The 5,840-nt window shown below is 45.4% G+C and overlaps 1 protein-coding gene across 1 annotated transcript in view; it reads left to right on the forward strand.

Annotated features, from left to right (window-relative positions):
* Positions 1-4,340: 4,340 nt before the first annotated feature.
* Prkcq (protein kinase C theta) overlaps positions 4,341-5,840 on the forward strand; it is a 127,537-nt gene continuing 126,037 nt past the window's right edge. Inside the window, exon 1 of the mRNA XM_013349055.2 lies at positions 4,341-4,658. The gene's annotated coding sequence lies outside the window, so the exon portion shown is untranslated. The remainder of the gene's footprint in view (positions 4,659-5,840) is intronic.

A 5,840-nucleotide genomic window follows, 5' to 3' on the forward strand; every position in this document is an offset into this window, starting at 1 on the left:
AGGACGGCTCATCTGCTTCTCATTGTCCTGAAGGCTACATACGTGTACAAATGTGAGCTGCTGGTATGATTGCTTACACATTTCCATTTCCCCTCTATTGTCACAGAATGTTTTGTGCTCTGGGAAATTTAGAACTGGTTTTTGAATTATCATCACCATGCTTTTGAGATCCCCGGCTGTCCTGGAATGCACTGAACAGACCTCAGTGTCACAGAGATCCACCTGCCTCTGCCGCCCAAGTGCTGGGATGAAGAGCATGTGCCGCCATGCTTGGCTGGCTTACTCTTTTTCGTAATGAATAGAATGGAGATAAAACTTTTCCACTTTGGATGACATTAACATAGGTTGACCTAGGGCATTCCCGCTTCTGTCTGCAGTCTCCGTACAGTGACAGGCAGGGGACAAAAAGCAAGGAAATAAAATAATTTTACATGTGAATTCAAGTTGGAACAATAACCAGTTATGAGGTTTGCCATTTGGGGCACAAACCAGAACATTTTGAGAGTGGGGACCAAGCTGTGGCCAGGAACAGAGCATCTCCCACTGATCCACAGCATAGAATAAGGCCAATGTGGTTGGCTACATCAGTACCCTGGCTCTCTTACTCAGTCATGTTACAACTAACACGAAATGCCAGGATCATGGCTTTATAATTCCTCCATTTAAAAAAAAAAACAAAACAAAACAAAACCCTTTTTCATGTCCAGTTTCAACCTCTTTTGTATATGCTAACTGATGTTGAGGGAAAAAACAACCCCCTCTAGACATTCTGCCCTATTGACAATGGTACTGTTTCTTTCTTTAGGGCGACATTAACTGAGAAAATTATACACAATAATTCCATCTATGTATCCATGAATTCTTTTGCTTTCACAGTGTCCTATTCATTGGAGCATGGTTCTTTTTACTGATTTGAGCCAGGATATAATCTCAACACTTGTCTTATTTCTGTGATGTGATGGGAAGTTTATCATGAGTTTGAGGGTCAAGCTGACCAGATCTATCTTATAAACTGTTGGTTATACGAATTTAGGAAATTATTTGTTTAGACTTCATGAATGTACTGTATTATCGAGAAAATAAAGAGGACTTTACACATGGCATGGGGCTTTTTACAAGACCCCATACCCTGACACACACCGGAAAGGCAAGTCAGCATCAGCTAACAGTTCCTCATTACCACCACTGTCTTCTTCTTAAATGAAGAAATAATACCTACATGCCTTCCTTGCCCATGATTATAAAGTCCTTCAACCTCACTAAGCACGTAGAATGAATAAATATCCAAAAAAAAAAATAGAACCACTTTTTTTTAATTATCTTTATTGCCTTCATCTTTCACTGTTCCAAATCAGTCTGCAAAGCTGACAGCAACCTCATCATCACCAGCACCTGGAGTTCCAAGCTTGTAGACTCAGCACTTGGGAATTTGCAGTCAGGAGGATCAGAGGTTCAAGGTCCTCCTCAGCTGTGTAATGAGTCGAGGCCAGCCAGGGCCTCATAACACCCTGTCCAAAGAACCAAACAAAATTAAGCAAACTAATAAACCCCAGGAACTGGAGTTCAGTTACTCCCAACAAAAATGCCCCATTTTGCTCATGCCTCTGACACTTTCACCTATCCATAACTTTCACATGTTCTGCATAAATTTCCATGTTTCTTGAGCCTCTGGGTAAAGTAGTTCATCGTCCTCGAAATCCTTCAGGAGACCAAGGTAGGCTGCTGTGCAAACGGTCTCTGCCAGACTCTGAAAAGAAGATGTCTGGGTGCCAAAGTCTTCACAAAATCATCCGGATTGATGTTCTCCACACAGTGGTTTTCGGTAGAGAGAAATGTTCTTGTCTCGTGACACCGTCCTCAAGTTGTCTGTGTTTGCCACATCCTACTTCTCCGAAATACTGAGGCTCAAACTAGGACATGTTCTTTGTGCTCTCTATCCTGAATCCCTTATGAAAGGCCAATCCCACCGGAAGTGCAAAGAGGTGGTTGCCATAAGCGATGAAGCCTCAGTCATCAACTGAGTCCGAGAGAAAAGCGAAGTGATTCCTGGCTTCTTTGCCAAGTTGCAACAGGTCCAGGAGGAAGCCCGGAATCCCTCATTCCTTGGCTCTCAGGGTCCAGAGTCACAAGGCATCTTTCCCTGCCGGAAAGAAGTAACTGGCTTCATCCTGTACTCAGCGATCCTGGGAAACTCTAGGGCAGACACTGAAGGAGAAAAGAAGCACACAACTGAAAGTTTGGGGTGTTTTTAACACAATGGGTAGATTCTAGCCACCCACACACCATCCTCTCCCGGAAATGCCATTTCCTCTTCCAGGAAACAAAGGTGTGGAGAATTCTGAGCATCAGTCGTGGGTTCTCAATCGAGGGAGACAAGAAAAGCTCTGCAGCCTGGGGAAACAGAGAGGTGGTCCTTCCTGCAGCACACAGAGGTCAGTCTGCAGGTTCCCACCCCACATAGGCCAAAAAGACAGTTCCATGATTTTGTTTTTAAAATACTTTCAAGACCAAAACAAAATCATTTTTTTCCCCTGAAATAAATGAGAGAATACTATCTCAGAAGATCCAGCGGTCAGGGTAATGAATTTCTGTTGGTGGACTCTACCGTTATAGGACATTAGAATATCACAGGCCTGCCAAAACCAGATGTCTGCAGAGATGGAAGGCAAATCCTAAACTCAGTGCTGTCGGGATGGAGGTAGTATTTCGCCGTGTTTAAGATGGACGCTAAAGATCTCTCAAGGTTCGATTTTCGATACTGACCCTTCTAAATTGTGTACTACTGAGTATGTAATTTTTCAAAACAACACTATTTTCATGTGTTAAGTGGAGATGATGGTGGTGGTAAAGTTTGAAATTTCTTTAGATTATGAAGAAAAAATTAACAATGTACCTAAATCTTCCCTCCACAGTATCTACCTTATATAAATATTTACTATGTTGCCAACATCGTCACCCTTTGTAGCCTTTTAAAAGCAGCTAATCTCTGATTATAGTGTGAGGTTGGGGATGTAGCAGAGTGGTAGGTGCTTGCCTGGCATCAGCAAGGCTCCAAGTCTAACCCTTAGCAGTGTTAAGTGTTTTAAAAATTAATAAGAGGGCCTAAGAACTTCCCTGAGGCCCTGCATGTATTTAGTCTCCTAAAATGCGCAGTGAGAAACATAGTCATGGAGAAACAAATGTTTTCTGTCTTCTAGCCGCAGCTATGTGACCACTCGGCCATTTCTCCCCAACCCAACAGGTTCCACTGAAGGCCTACTGAGAAAGCCAGGCAAACTGTCTTTGAACGAGGGAATCCTCAGTAGTCACAGACACAGATGCAGGCTGAAGTGGGGACCATTCTTCTAGCTCTGTGACCTTGTTCCCAGGCATAACACACTTTTCTGCCAAATGTAACCACCAAACTATAACGAAGGCCTACTGTATGCCAGGCTCTGATGATGTCCTGATGAGACTGTGCCTTTATAACTCAGGGCTGGAAGCGCAGCCTCTGTATTTTAAGATCCTGATTTATGGGACAATTCAGTGCTTGAGTATCAACAAATAGCAAACCAGGCTAATTTTGACCAAGTGTTTTGTACCCTTTTAAAAGGGTTCATTGGCTATGACAGGTTCATATTTATTAGAGGAAAGGGTCGCCATATGTGGCTTCTTAACACAGCCCCAGGATCACTTAATAAAGTCACTAAGCTCTTCCAGGTCTCTGTTTCATTTGTAGATTAGAAGTTGAAACTGTCGTACCTTAGGGTCATTTAAAGATGGCGTTCTGTACATCAGTAATCAGAAGTCTGTTAATTGAGAACAGAGAGAAGGTGGGAAGAAGGACAGATTATTATTTAATTTCTTACACTAATCTGGTCTTCCTCTACCACAGCAATAAAAATATTCTACTGAGTATGGGGGAAATCCACCACCCTTTATTATCGATATTCTTTAGGATCATCATGAAAATTAGCAGCAACTAATTAGTAAAAACTCCTGAAAAGAAAAGTACAACGTAATGACACAGTTGCTACTGGAGAGCAGTGAAGTTCACAGCAGTCCAGAAAATCAAAATCGCAGATGAGTCGTAATCACAATCAAGAAGCCTCTATCGCACGACAAAACTGTGCCCAAACACGCTCCGTGGGTAATTAAAAAGCAAACCAAAACAAAAAGCAACGCTTGCCAATCCTTTGTGATGTAAAAAGGATTAAATAAAACACTTCTTTCTATCAGCGACCTTGGCCCTTCCCACTGGCGACTCATTTACGGTTTTTGAGTTCAGTGAGAAGACACTGCTCTCGCGCCCCCCTTCCTGGTACTCCCGTGGCTGAGGCTGTAGCGTCTGAGCTGCTCGGTGCTGCCTGCGGCTGTGGCGTCGCTCCCCGCCCGGGACTGTACCATCCAGGCCTCCCGCAGCCTCCAGGTCCCAGTCGCGGCGGAGCGACAAGTGGCCAGTGAGGCGTGAGGATGGAGGGTGGGGACAGGACCAGCAGGAGAAAGGCAGAGAGCGCTGGCAGAACGCAAGCAGGCGCGCGTCCCTGAGCCGGCGTGGCGAGCGCCCTCTGGCCGGTATCGCCCGCCGGGAGCACCCTCGGGTCACCAGGCCCCCGCCAATCCCCCGCCATCGGAGCAACAGCGGCGGCGCTGCGCTGGGACCGGGGCCGCGACACCAGGTAGGACCAAGTCACCCCCGAGGAGAAAGAGGACTGGAGGTGCCAAGGACTGGGGCCCGAAGGGTCACTAGGGTGTCCCTTGCAACTGTTCCAGGAAAGAGCAGAGGGTTGTCGGGATAAGCAAGGGTGAGAACGAAATCGAAAAAGCAAACTTTGGGGCTCCCCCGTCCATGGTTTCTTGCTTACTGGCGACCTTGACCAGGTGGAGGCTGGGGTCAGGGATGGAGGGGCACTTCCTCTTCATTCTGCTTTTCCTTAGCACCTGAGGAAAGGCAGGCATGGAAAAGGAAAACAGTGGTAACTTTATGTGTTCTCTGAAGAAAAAAAAAATCTTTATTCTTGTAAGAAGTGTTTTCTGGAGCTAGTGACCTATCCAAAGAGAACACCTCGTTTTCTGGGAATTTGTTGACACACTAGATTAGTTTTGTTTTAGTTTTTTGGTTTTTCCCCCCAGGGGTCAGAGGTGGGTTTAAAGTTTTTGTTTGTTTGTGTTGGGATAGCCATTCCTATAACTTTGAGAAAGAGATTGTTTTCCAGCCTTTGAGGGCTTTGTTGTTAACAAAACATAGTTTGTTGCACTTAATCTCTTTGTTCCCCTGGAGTTTGAAGAGCCAGAATTATCAACGTGCAACGAGTGTCTTCAATGGCTCCCTGTGGTGGTGAAGAGAGGTCTAATGTCTGGCTGAACCTTGATGCTTCTGGGGTGTTGTGTAAGGGGAGCGTCACTGGGCTGTCCTGTTCTCTGGGCTGTCCTGCCACTCTGTGGGCTGGATGTGGTGCTAATAAAAGATTATTCAGTGCTGGCACAACTGTGTGTGTGTGGAGATGGGAGGGTGGAGAGAGAAAGACTGGGCTCTCCGGCTGGCAGTGGAAAAATGGACCGTTTGTACCCAAGCCCAGTCCTTCGAGCTGCAGGTGCCTTTGGAGAAGGCGAACCGAGACTGGAATTGTGTGATGAACCTCAGACGAGGTTGAGGGAGTCTGGTTTTTGCCTTCTCAACTTCTACCCATTTGTCCCTTGCATTTAGTAAAGAGAATTTAAAGTCTCAGGACTCGGGTGGACGTCAAGAAAACAAGAGCTTGGCTCCACACACTTTTTCCTTTCCTTTCCTTTCCTTTCCTTTCCTTTCCTTTCCTTTCCTTTCCTTTCCTTTCCTTTCCTTTCCTTTCCTTTCCTTTCCT

Source organism: Microtus ochrogaster, chromosome 16 (genome assembly GCF_000317375.1).
Source record: "Microtus ochrogaster isolate Prairie Vole_2 chromosome 16, MicOch1.0, whole genome shotgun sequence".
NCBI classification, from domain to species: Eukaryota; Metazoa; Chordata; class Mammalia; order Rodentia; family Cricetidae; genus Microtus; species Microtus ochrogaster.